Raw genomic sequence first — 10572 nt, 5'->3', positions numbered from 1 at the left:
ATACTTCTTTTGTTTTTATTGTGTTATAAAGTGATTACAAAACAAGTGAAGACATGTGCAGGGACATATATAAAAAAGATCAAAATATATTATACAGAGAAAGACAAATAACAAAGTACAAAAACAAAACAAAACAAAACTAAGACAAACAAGGGGATGAAAGCAGGTTGAAGAATGTGTGTGTGTGGGTGTGTGTGATGTGGATGCTGGTTGTCTTCGTCTACTAGGCCATCTGCAAACATTCACTTGACACGCTTACAATGAACCCTTTGATTAGTTTAAATCCCTTATTTTTTTGCCTCACCCCACATCTGAAGCCATGCAACTTGCATCCAACATTCAGCACGGGAGAAAAATAACTAAAAGATCTAGAAACACCAAAAACAAAAAAAACAAAAAATGTTTTATTTGTGAGCTTTAAAAGCTCTTGCTCCTGCTCATCTGTAAATCCAGTAGACATGTAAAAATACAACCATACAATACATTAGATTCAAAAAGGTACCAAAAAGTACAGTAAAAATAACACTTCCATCACTGGAAATGTAAATGGACACAAAACAATATAAAATAAAAAGTGGAAAAGTGACATTTGCTTCCCCAGTTCCTCACTTGATCTGTACATATGGAGCATGAGTCCAAATTTCTGCATGTGTTTCGCATTGAATGAGGCTAGATGGTCATATATGACATATATCTACTCTTAAACACATACAGACATCCTTCCTTTTATGTGTAGAGCATAGGGGGAGAAAAAACAAAACAAAAAGAAAATAAATGTGTAAAATATATATATATATATATAATACAGTATATACACATACACATATATATTAATAATATGAATAATAATAAAGATGATGATGATGATGATGGTCATGATAATAACATCAATAACAATAATAAACTCAATACTTCTAACATACAAGGCACAATTGGATAGGAAAGATAACTTAAATTATAAAAAAATTATATAATAACAAAAATAAAAGAGGGTAGAAAATAATTATTACCTGAGCTTGAGGCCGCACGGTGGCTGTAAAATGGTGGAAGAATTATTCAGATAATTTATTACTTGAGTAAAAGCACAAATATACATACATTTATTAAACCCTTGTGCATCCCCTTCAAAATGTTGCTCTGATGTCCTTAGATGACACAAAAATGTCCATGTTCATTCATAATCAGAATGTTAACCCTTTAAATCTTTGTTTACAAAAAGCCCCTCCATATCAATATCATAAATTATACCAATATCATGTGTTTGCCCCATAGGGCAAACGTGAGAAAATGGCTGGTGGAAAACAGTAAAACAATTCATTCCTCAGTAAGGCTCTTTTGTGAGCCTGCTGAATGCCTTCATTTATCAGGCAGTAACTGTATGAATGCAGTATATTGTGTTTTGATCTTTAGTTTTCCAAGAGATCTAAAAGGGACTGTTTGTAAGAATCAGAAATGCGTGTTAACAGTGACGCCTGTGGCCCTTAAGTCAACGGAAGTCAGCGTCGGGCTTGCACTTGTGCTCGCTCTAAATAGACATGAACGAGCATCGCTCAAAACAGTGAGGCGACACACGTCAGCTAAAACCCCAATATCACTCTATATTTCACCTGCTTGGCAGTAATGTTAGCTGACCAGACGAAGGTCTCTCCATGAATCAATGCTGATCCTAGTGTTGACTTTTCCTGCTTCAGTCTATCAACGCGGCCGAGAGGAAACGGAAGACACCGGCACCGGTCGGAGACGATAACGTAACACGGGAAACCTCTGTTGGTCTGGAGGAGCTGCAGCAGTTATTTCTGCACAAACGTCCACTGTACATTCACTAGATATTCTCAGAGCTAAACTAACTCTTCTGCAGTGTGTAGTGTGCGCGCATGCACGTAAGAGTGGAGCGAGCTGAGTGAAGGCAAGCAGGCAGGCAGAGGAGCAGAGGAGCAGAGGACAGCAGAGACTCCGGCCCTGGAGACCAAAACTACGGTCACCCCCGCGTCCTCCGACCGCAGCCAACGCTGTTTTGCAAGATAGGCTTCACTAGATATAACTTTGCGGTTTTGGTGCTTCCTTGTAGTTTTTGTTGGAGTCTGAGTCTGAACAGCGTAACCACACGCGAGCGTGCATGGGACACCGACCCGGGTGATTTATACGTATAAGAAGTTACAAACAGTCCCTTTAAATTCAGGAAAAATTTATGGAATTGTGTTCATATAGCCAGTTTCATATTGAAGCTATAAACATAGATAGGCATGAAAATTGAATAGTTTATCTGTACAGAACATGAACAATTCCCATGTGTATGTCAATATAATATCCCACCATGGTCCCAAAAACTAACAGTTAAAAGTTAATTGCAAATATTGTTGCAGAAACAGCAGATGGATTTTTGTGAGACAATTAAAAAAAAGTCTTTTAAAATAAAAGAATCTGTCTGGAGGAGGACATATTAAAGTGTCTGCAGAATGTGTGTGTCACATTAAAGAAACTATTCTTTCATGACTAATACAACAGCTATTTTACTGTTGCCATATAAACGGTTCTTGCACAAGTCCCAAAGTTTTTGAAAGGGGAAAGCGCAAGTCTAAACAAAGGATGTCTCTTTCATTCAATCACTGAGAATTATGATGATGAGGCTGATAAATAGAGTGTGACAGTAATAATGGCGATAGTTGTCAGACTGAATTCCATGCACATGATAAAAAGACATGATTTAACCACCATTATTTGCCACATTCAAGGCCAGGCTAAACAGTGGGCTTTTAACCAGTGTAATGGCAATTTTCATATCTGCAACCAACACTGTACCTTTAGATAATCTCAGGGCCTCACATGTTCAACTTCGTCACCATAGGACGGTGACCTGACATTTTAGATCTCTGTAACTGCAAACAACAGATTGCTGAAATACTTGTTATGTCTTGTGATGCTCTGTTGTCTGCTGTGTGCTGACGCATTGATACACTTTCTATCCTTCTCTTCTTTTCTTCTTTGCACTTATCTTCGTGTTATGCTTTAAATGTATAAATACTGACTACTCTTTGTATTTGGGGCTCACTTGCCACAGTCCACAACAGGTGGCTGTGCTCGTGAGTCCATCTGCAGTCCATCTGCAGATGTTTTAGTTATTAATGTATGCCTTTTTATTAAATTCACTGAAAGACAAGTTGTTACGTTGGTTTGTGTCTTGTTTTAACAGAAACTGCCACCACACCAGCCATATGCTTAATCTATGAGACAAACTAATTGATTACAGTTCTTTAAATTTAAAGGAATAGTTTGGGGAAATTATTAGGTTTCTTGCTGCAAACAACACGTTGTTTCATGAGGGGTTATGTGAGAATCACTTTGTAGTAGCTGTTTAGGCATCAAAATGAGTCACAGTAGGTCAAACATAATGTGATTTTCACGCAGCACTGATTATAAATTCAAGTCAGTATTCTCACATGACCTCCATTGGCTGACCCTGACTGCCCTGAGTTGGAAATGGTCAGTGTCAGCGTGTGATGTCCCAAGCAGTTGACCTTATGGGTGTCAGAAAACATCCCGAGGGCTGGATCTGACTCCTATCCCGGAATGCATTCATCAGTGAGACTTGTTTGTGGATTACGAGACCTTTATCTCCCTTTTTTAAGCATTAAAAGAAATGACATGTGAGGTTTAACCGCTGGAAAATCAACATGCTCGCAAATATAGTAGGTGGTCACAGGCAATTTGAGTCCAGTGCAGAGGGCTATAGCACTGCATGCTGGACCCACAGGGATCGTGTAGCATAACACAGCAGGGAGAGTTTCGCAAGCTGATAATGGAGCTGCACAATTGTTTCATGTCTACTTTACGACGTCAGCAGCTCATTTTACTACATTACTACACACAGGACTGCCTGTAGCCTCAGATAAACACGATTTTACTGCATGCATGTGTCAGTGTCTATGGAGTGGTTCCACACTTTATACCCTATGACATAGTTTGAGTTTTAGCACTCTAGTTTTTGGATTTGGGAGAGAGTAGTTCATGTTAACTAATATTTTTGGACTGTCTTAGATTATAGGAATAACGTATGAATTTAGAGAATGGGCGTAGTTCCCCTTTAAAGCAGCTCCAATCAATATTTTTACATCAAAAATTGATCAAATGACTGTGAAAGGAGTCATTTGTAGTGACTAGTAACTCAGAGAATTATCACCCGAATCTACAGCTCCTCTCGGATTCAGCTCATACTTTTTTATTTACGGAACGCAACTTTACTATTTTGGTTCAGTCCCCATTGCTCTCATCAGCATAGTTTCCAGATGTAAAAACCTGATAAACCCTCTACCTGAATATTGGACTTACAATTACCACTTAACCAGAAACTGGATTGAATGCTAATGCTGCTCTGTATCTGCTCAATGTTTAAATTAGCAGCTGTTAGATAGTTCGCCATACTTTGTAAGGTAATGTTAATATTGTGTTTACTGCTTGTTTCGGTTGCGGCCAAAAAAAATAGTCTTGCAGGTTTCACATAAAGATAATTTTGAATTCTAGGACAAATAGTTCGTGAAATATGGATGTATGCGATCATTACACTGTATTGGCACTATCTATCAAACATACAGTAGGTAGTTCTTCTGCTAACGCCGAGTGCACACTACACGATCGTCAGCAAAGCATGTTAAGAGTGTTTTTTACAATTGAGAACCAAGCTGACAGAAGTGGAAGGACAACAACCGTCGTCATGACGGCCGCGGCTAATGCATGAGCTAATGCAAAACGTGAAGCATAAAGTTGTACTAAGATGGAACTCATAAATGCACTAAAAAACTAACACTAAAATCATGTTTGAGCGCGGGAGATTTTACGAGATTTCAGTTTCTTTGAGTCGGGATTCTTGTTGTTCATGAATGGAATCTGTCAGTGTGTGATGTGCTGTTTTGGCTAAATCATTGCTCTCCACACACTATAGGAGCAAAACTGTTAGATCTAACATAACATGTTGTTATGTGCGGGGTCTCTCACATTTTCAAAATCTGTTAAGATTTGAAAAAATCTTTTATTGTGGGCCAGCCTTAAGTCGCTTTAAGAAGTGAAATGTCTAAGCTGAAAATATTTTCATCAAAATGAAAATGCTTCAGTATTTATTGTGTTAAAGCTAGGGTTGGTAATGATGAGAAACCAGCAAGACTACACTAGATTAACAAAATTATTCAACCGAAAAACCTAGACCAGTGTCCAATGAAAGTAGCTAGCAGCCCTAGCTCCAAAAGTCCTTAAATCTAGTGAGAACATCTCCCAGTCAGCAACAATGTCAGCCTGTCCCTTCAGGTCTCCCTCCAAAGCCACTCCCCTAAAATTGTCATAATTCTGTAACTATAATGCCTTCTTGCCTCAAATGTTTTCAGAAACATCTTGTAGTGTACTTTTTAGCTGTAAAATTAGAAAGTTTGTAACCTGGTTGAGATCAGTTGAGGAAATACCAAGCACCGCCCACCAGCCAGAGCACAGCCAATAGGAACGCTCAATCAGAACGCTCTCTCTGAAATGTCCTGTGATTGGCCAAAGTCTCCCGTCATGGTCTAGATTTTCTAAAGCCTGAAAACAGAGCCATGAGGAGGTGCAGAAGTCTAGTTTTCTCTCAGAACACTTGAATTACAATATCCTGAAAGGTTATTATGGAATTTTTGTCCAATGATGCCAAAAATATTCTGCCTACTGCAGGTTTAAGGAACACAACACATCCCAGTACAGTAGTTATCCTAATAAAGAAAGTTACTAAGTACTGTTTGTAATTGTCGGGGGAAATATATGAACACCAAACAAGCATCATCAGATTAGAATTACTTTATTTTTGAAGAAATGTCATGCTTTATGCACATTGTAAAGCTACTATGTGTAGAATTTTAAAATGTCTGACTTTGGTAACACCAAACAGCTACAGCACTACAGCAGAGATCGATAGCAGTGACCCTGGCGGCTACACTGAGCTGAATGGGCCTGAATCACTGTAAGCTACACAGACGTTTGCCTGGAGTGCCTCATTTTTCTACAAACCAAAATGTACGCCATCAGAACAGTCTGAAAGAAGCTATAATCACATACAAATTCTACACACAATACGTACAATCGGCAGTAAGATTACATTTATTCACATTTTGACAAAATACACACATTGCAAAAAATGCCACAGGAGTTAAATAATGCAAACAGAGATCAGGCACAGCTCAGATGTTCTGTTTACTATTTACAACATGTTTGACATATGCTGCCAAAATACTCATCAATCTTCCTTTTCGCCAAGTTAACTTTGAATCAGTAGAAAAACATATTGACTTTTACGCAGGCCTATGCAGTGGCGCTGGAATGAGTTTTGAATTGGGGGGCTAAAACTGGATGATGCAGGCTAAAACAGTGTTTCCCACAGAATTTTGAGAGACTGTGGTGGGTGACCGTGGACCCTCTAAGGGTCCGCAAGAAAACTTTGAAGATTTTAAAGTTAAATGCATCAATCTAGTGCTCTTTGAGAGCAAAATTACAAGGCTAGATCTATGAAGAACTTGGCGCTATAGTAAAGAATTTGATCAGAAAGGTTGTATGATTATGAATGCTGATGGCAAAAAGTCACACAGCATAGGCATGGTAAACGAGACGGGTTGGCGACATCGCCGCAGACCCCTTGCACTGAGGACAGTCCGCCCTGGTTGACAGTGACGCCGGGAATCGCCGGGAATCCCATAAATATTAGGGCTGTTCCGAATCCCATCAATGGTCCCTTGGCCCCCCCTACTTCCGGCGACAGGTGCCTATGTGATTACTCTTGGTAGGCAGGGCTGGTCTTTCAGTAATTAATAACCTCACTATAATTACCTATGGCAGGGGTCTCAAACTCGCGGCCCGCGGGCCAATTGCGGCCCAATTGCGGCCCGCAAGACGATATTTTGTGGCCCCCACCTTGATATGAAAGTTTAATGTTAGTGCGGCCCGCAAATTTTTTTTTTTTTTATAAAGTTTTTTATAAAGTTTTTTTTGGGGGCATTTTTTCATTTTTATTGACAGGACAGTGGATAGAGTCTTGGAAAGGGGGGAGAGAGAGAGTGGATGCGGAAAGGGCCACAGGCCGGATTCGAACCCGGGCCGCCGCGGTCAGGACCAAGTCTTGTTACATGGGCGCCCGCTCTACCAACTGAGCTAACCAGGCGCCCTCGGCCCGCGAGTTTTATGTGAATGGCAGTTTGCCGTTGAAGGTCCCTTTGTTGCGCGAGCCCGAGCTGAACGAACCTACCAATCACAGTGGGGTATATGGCTCCCGGGGACGGGCAATCGGCCGGGCTTGATGCAAGCAGAGAAACATTTCACAACAACTGTGGCGGCGCCCGTGTAACATCGCATAAGCTTGATTAAAGCTTGATTTATACTTCTGCGTTGAATCGACGCCGTAGCCTGACGTGCACCTCTCCAGAAATGTAACTACACGTCGCGGCGACGCAGACCGCAACAGCTGTGATTGGTCCAGTCTCTCAGCGATGCTGAGCGGCCAGGACCCCGGACAACCACAGAAAGTTCTACTTCTCTCTGCCTCCATCTTTTCAATGTTTGTTCACACAAATCCACTCAGATATATTTTCTCTTTTCGGCGTTGCAATAATGTCAGTAAAAGTTCTGTGGTTCAACAGTTATTAGCTCCAACTCCGCTCAGTTTCTGTTTGTAGTACAAGAAGAAGAGGAAACTCATAGAGACGCCGCCGCCAACTAGCGGTTTGGTGGTGTAATTGCAGAGCAACACAAACACAGCAGGCACAACTTTATTGCGGAGTGACACCAAGTGGAATGAATATATATCTTGTCACACAGCCCCAATCATGTCTTTTTCAAAGCCTGCAGTGAAGAGAAAGGTTGGTGACGAGCACAGACAATTTCAGGAAAAGTGGGAGACGCAATAGAGGCCATGTTCAGAAGAACCGTTCATGTTCTTCAATGTTCCATTAATGTTCAGGACAGTTCATGTTCAGAAGAACCCATTCAAGTTAAAGAACTGTTAATAATGACGTTTGAGAAGATTGTTTTTTTTTTTAACAAAGCTTTTTTTGTGGAATACCTGATGCGGCCCAGCCTCACCCAGACTCTGCCTCCAGCGGCCCCCAGGTAAATTGAGTTTGAGACCACTGACCTATGGGCTCTATCCACTGACAGTTACTTCAACCAATGAGATTATTGCTGCCTCCAGGGCAGCTCCACCTCCTCACCTTTCTCATACTTTACTCTGTACATTACTATTCAAAGCTAAGCAGTATGCACAAGTACATTAATCCTAGCTGTGGGTATAAAACCACAACTCTACAAACACGCACAGACATACTATGACAATCCTCTTCTGTCTGTTAAAAGAACCATAAATAAACTGGATAAAAAATATACAAGCAAAGCATCACAACTGCTAAATAGTTGAACATGGATGAACCATGAATGCATTCAAACACAGACACTGTAAAAAAAAGAAAGAAAAAGATTAACATTATGAAATGCTATTTTTATGTTACGAACTGACTGATATATTGAAAATGCTTCTGGAAGGCAGAAAAGACAATTACATAAATAATTTGTATTAGATATGCATTTGTTTGAGAGCAATCTGTAACATGCCCAAAGAATATATATTAGTGGATCCTGTATATACAATATTAAACACAACGACTGTAAGACTTCTATTTATGAAGATTGTCTGGGGGATAACTTATCCAGAATTACTATGTTTCACATTAACTACAGTATGTTTTCATAGCTTATGAAAAATTGGTTAAAATGCCGTGGATTGAATTGTACTATTCTCACATTTTAGTTCTAGAGATAGCTTAGCGTACTGTATCAAGCTAGCTTACTCTCAGGCTCATAGGTATTCTGATACAGTGCAAAATATAAAATATCTGGGCAGCTCAACCAAAGAATGCATTTCACGACAACTGCATCACAATCAAACATAATACATGCAATGGTAAAAAAGAGCTACCAAAATACACCTGTGTTTTTTTTGTTACGGTCTAATGCCCAGAGAATTTCTTCTGCTGCTCTGTCTGACTGTTACAGAAAGGAAACCTGGCAACAGTTTTTTAACCCGCATTTAAAAACTTGTTACCAAAAAGCTGCAAATGGCTCACTGAGAACTGATGAGCAGAAAGTTAAAAGTGAGATAGGGTGAGATAAAAAGCTAAAGAAGCCTTGAGAATATTTTTCTTCACAAATGTGCTGTTTACTTTACATGCATACCGTTTATTATGACTTTGGACAAGCCCTGTCTCCTAAAAATTCCGTTCCCATACAACGAAAATGCGTTGTGAATTACCAAAAATCAACGTTCACTTCTTTTAATTTACGTACGTAGCTTAATAACGTAACAACCGTAGTCATTTTATGCCAAACCATGATGTCAAAGTTAACACGCTAATATGGCATTAACGCAAATTTGGTTTAACGCCACTAATTTCTTTAACGTGTTAACGCAACTTGCGATTTTTAGGTTGTAGCGGGCTCAGTTTTAAAGCTATAGTGAAGATACTGGTATCATAGAAAACCTAAGGAATCCATTGGTACCAACCATGTCACACTAGCTAGGGGGCTAAATAGCGCTCCAAACTAAAGCTTAAAAAAAACCCTGACATGGCCATTTTCAAAGGGGTCCCTTGACCTCTGACCTCAAGATATGTGAATGTAAATGGGTTCTATGGGTACACACGAGTCTCCCCTTTACAGACATGCCCACTTTATGATAATCACATACAGTTTGGGACAAGTCATAGTCAAGACAGCACTCTGACACACTTTGAACAGATAAAAAAATGAGTGATTAATTTGCTATTATTACGATTAATTGTCCTGGTTAGTAAGCTTATGTCAGTTGCCTTTGTGTATCACATCATAATTTTTTCATGCATCCAAAACAAACACATAACTCTAGCAGTAATAGACTCAATAGCTGGCGTATTTTACAAGTGTTGCTACAATTGATTCCAATGACCTGTCTATAATTCTTCAAAAGGTCCAGATGAGTAGCTCAGTCGACTTGACTCCATAGAGTCCCATTGCACTTCATTTCCCTTTGGCTTAGTGCTGGGGCAATACTCCATCTTGATTATAGAGACTGCAGCATGGCTGAGAGAGCTGGCATGCTGCAGCTTGTTCACTCCTTATCGGGGCCCCAAGATGTTGGCAAACCACAGTCATCCACTTCTTCTGTCCTGTTACCAGCAGATCCTCCTGGCATCCAGATACTTTGTTACATCCCACAGCTGTGCTGCATTAAGAATATACAGTTGCTGCGTTCCCTCTCGAATAGCACCACAATTCCTACTTACAGCCTCTCAGCTGAATGTGTGAGGACGGATTGACACTCAGAAGGCTGTATGACAAAGAGAGAGAAATACAGTAAGTATCCATCCATTAACAAGACTAAAACCGTGTCTCAATTTGCAGACGTCTGCACTTGCACTTGCTGTTTTGAGTGCATAAGTGCATTAACACTGATGTTGTACTCATAACGGTCAAAAAGTTGAGTGTGGAAAGCTGGACACTCCTCACCCTCAATGGTTGCCATCTTGGTTACATGGCAGAAAG

This window comes from Sebastes fasciatus, chromosome 13 (assembly GCF_043250625.1).
Source record: "Sebastes fasciatus isolate fSebFas1 chromosome 13, fSebFas1.pri, whole genome shotgun sequence".
NCBI lineage: Eukaryota > Metazoa > Chordata > Actinopteri > Perciformes > Sebastidae > Sebastes > Sebastes fasciatus.
The sequence above is the reverse complement of the archived record's forward strand: the minus strand, read 5'-3'. Positions refer to the sequence as shown.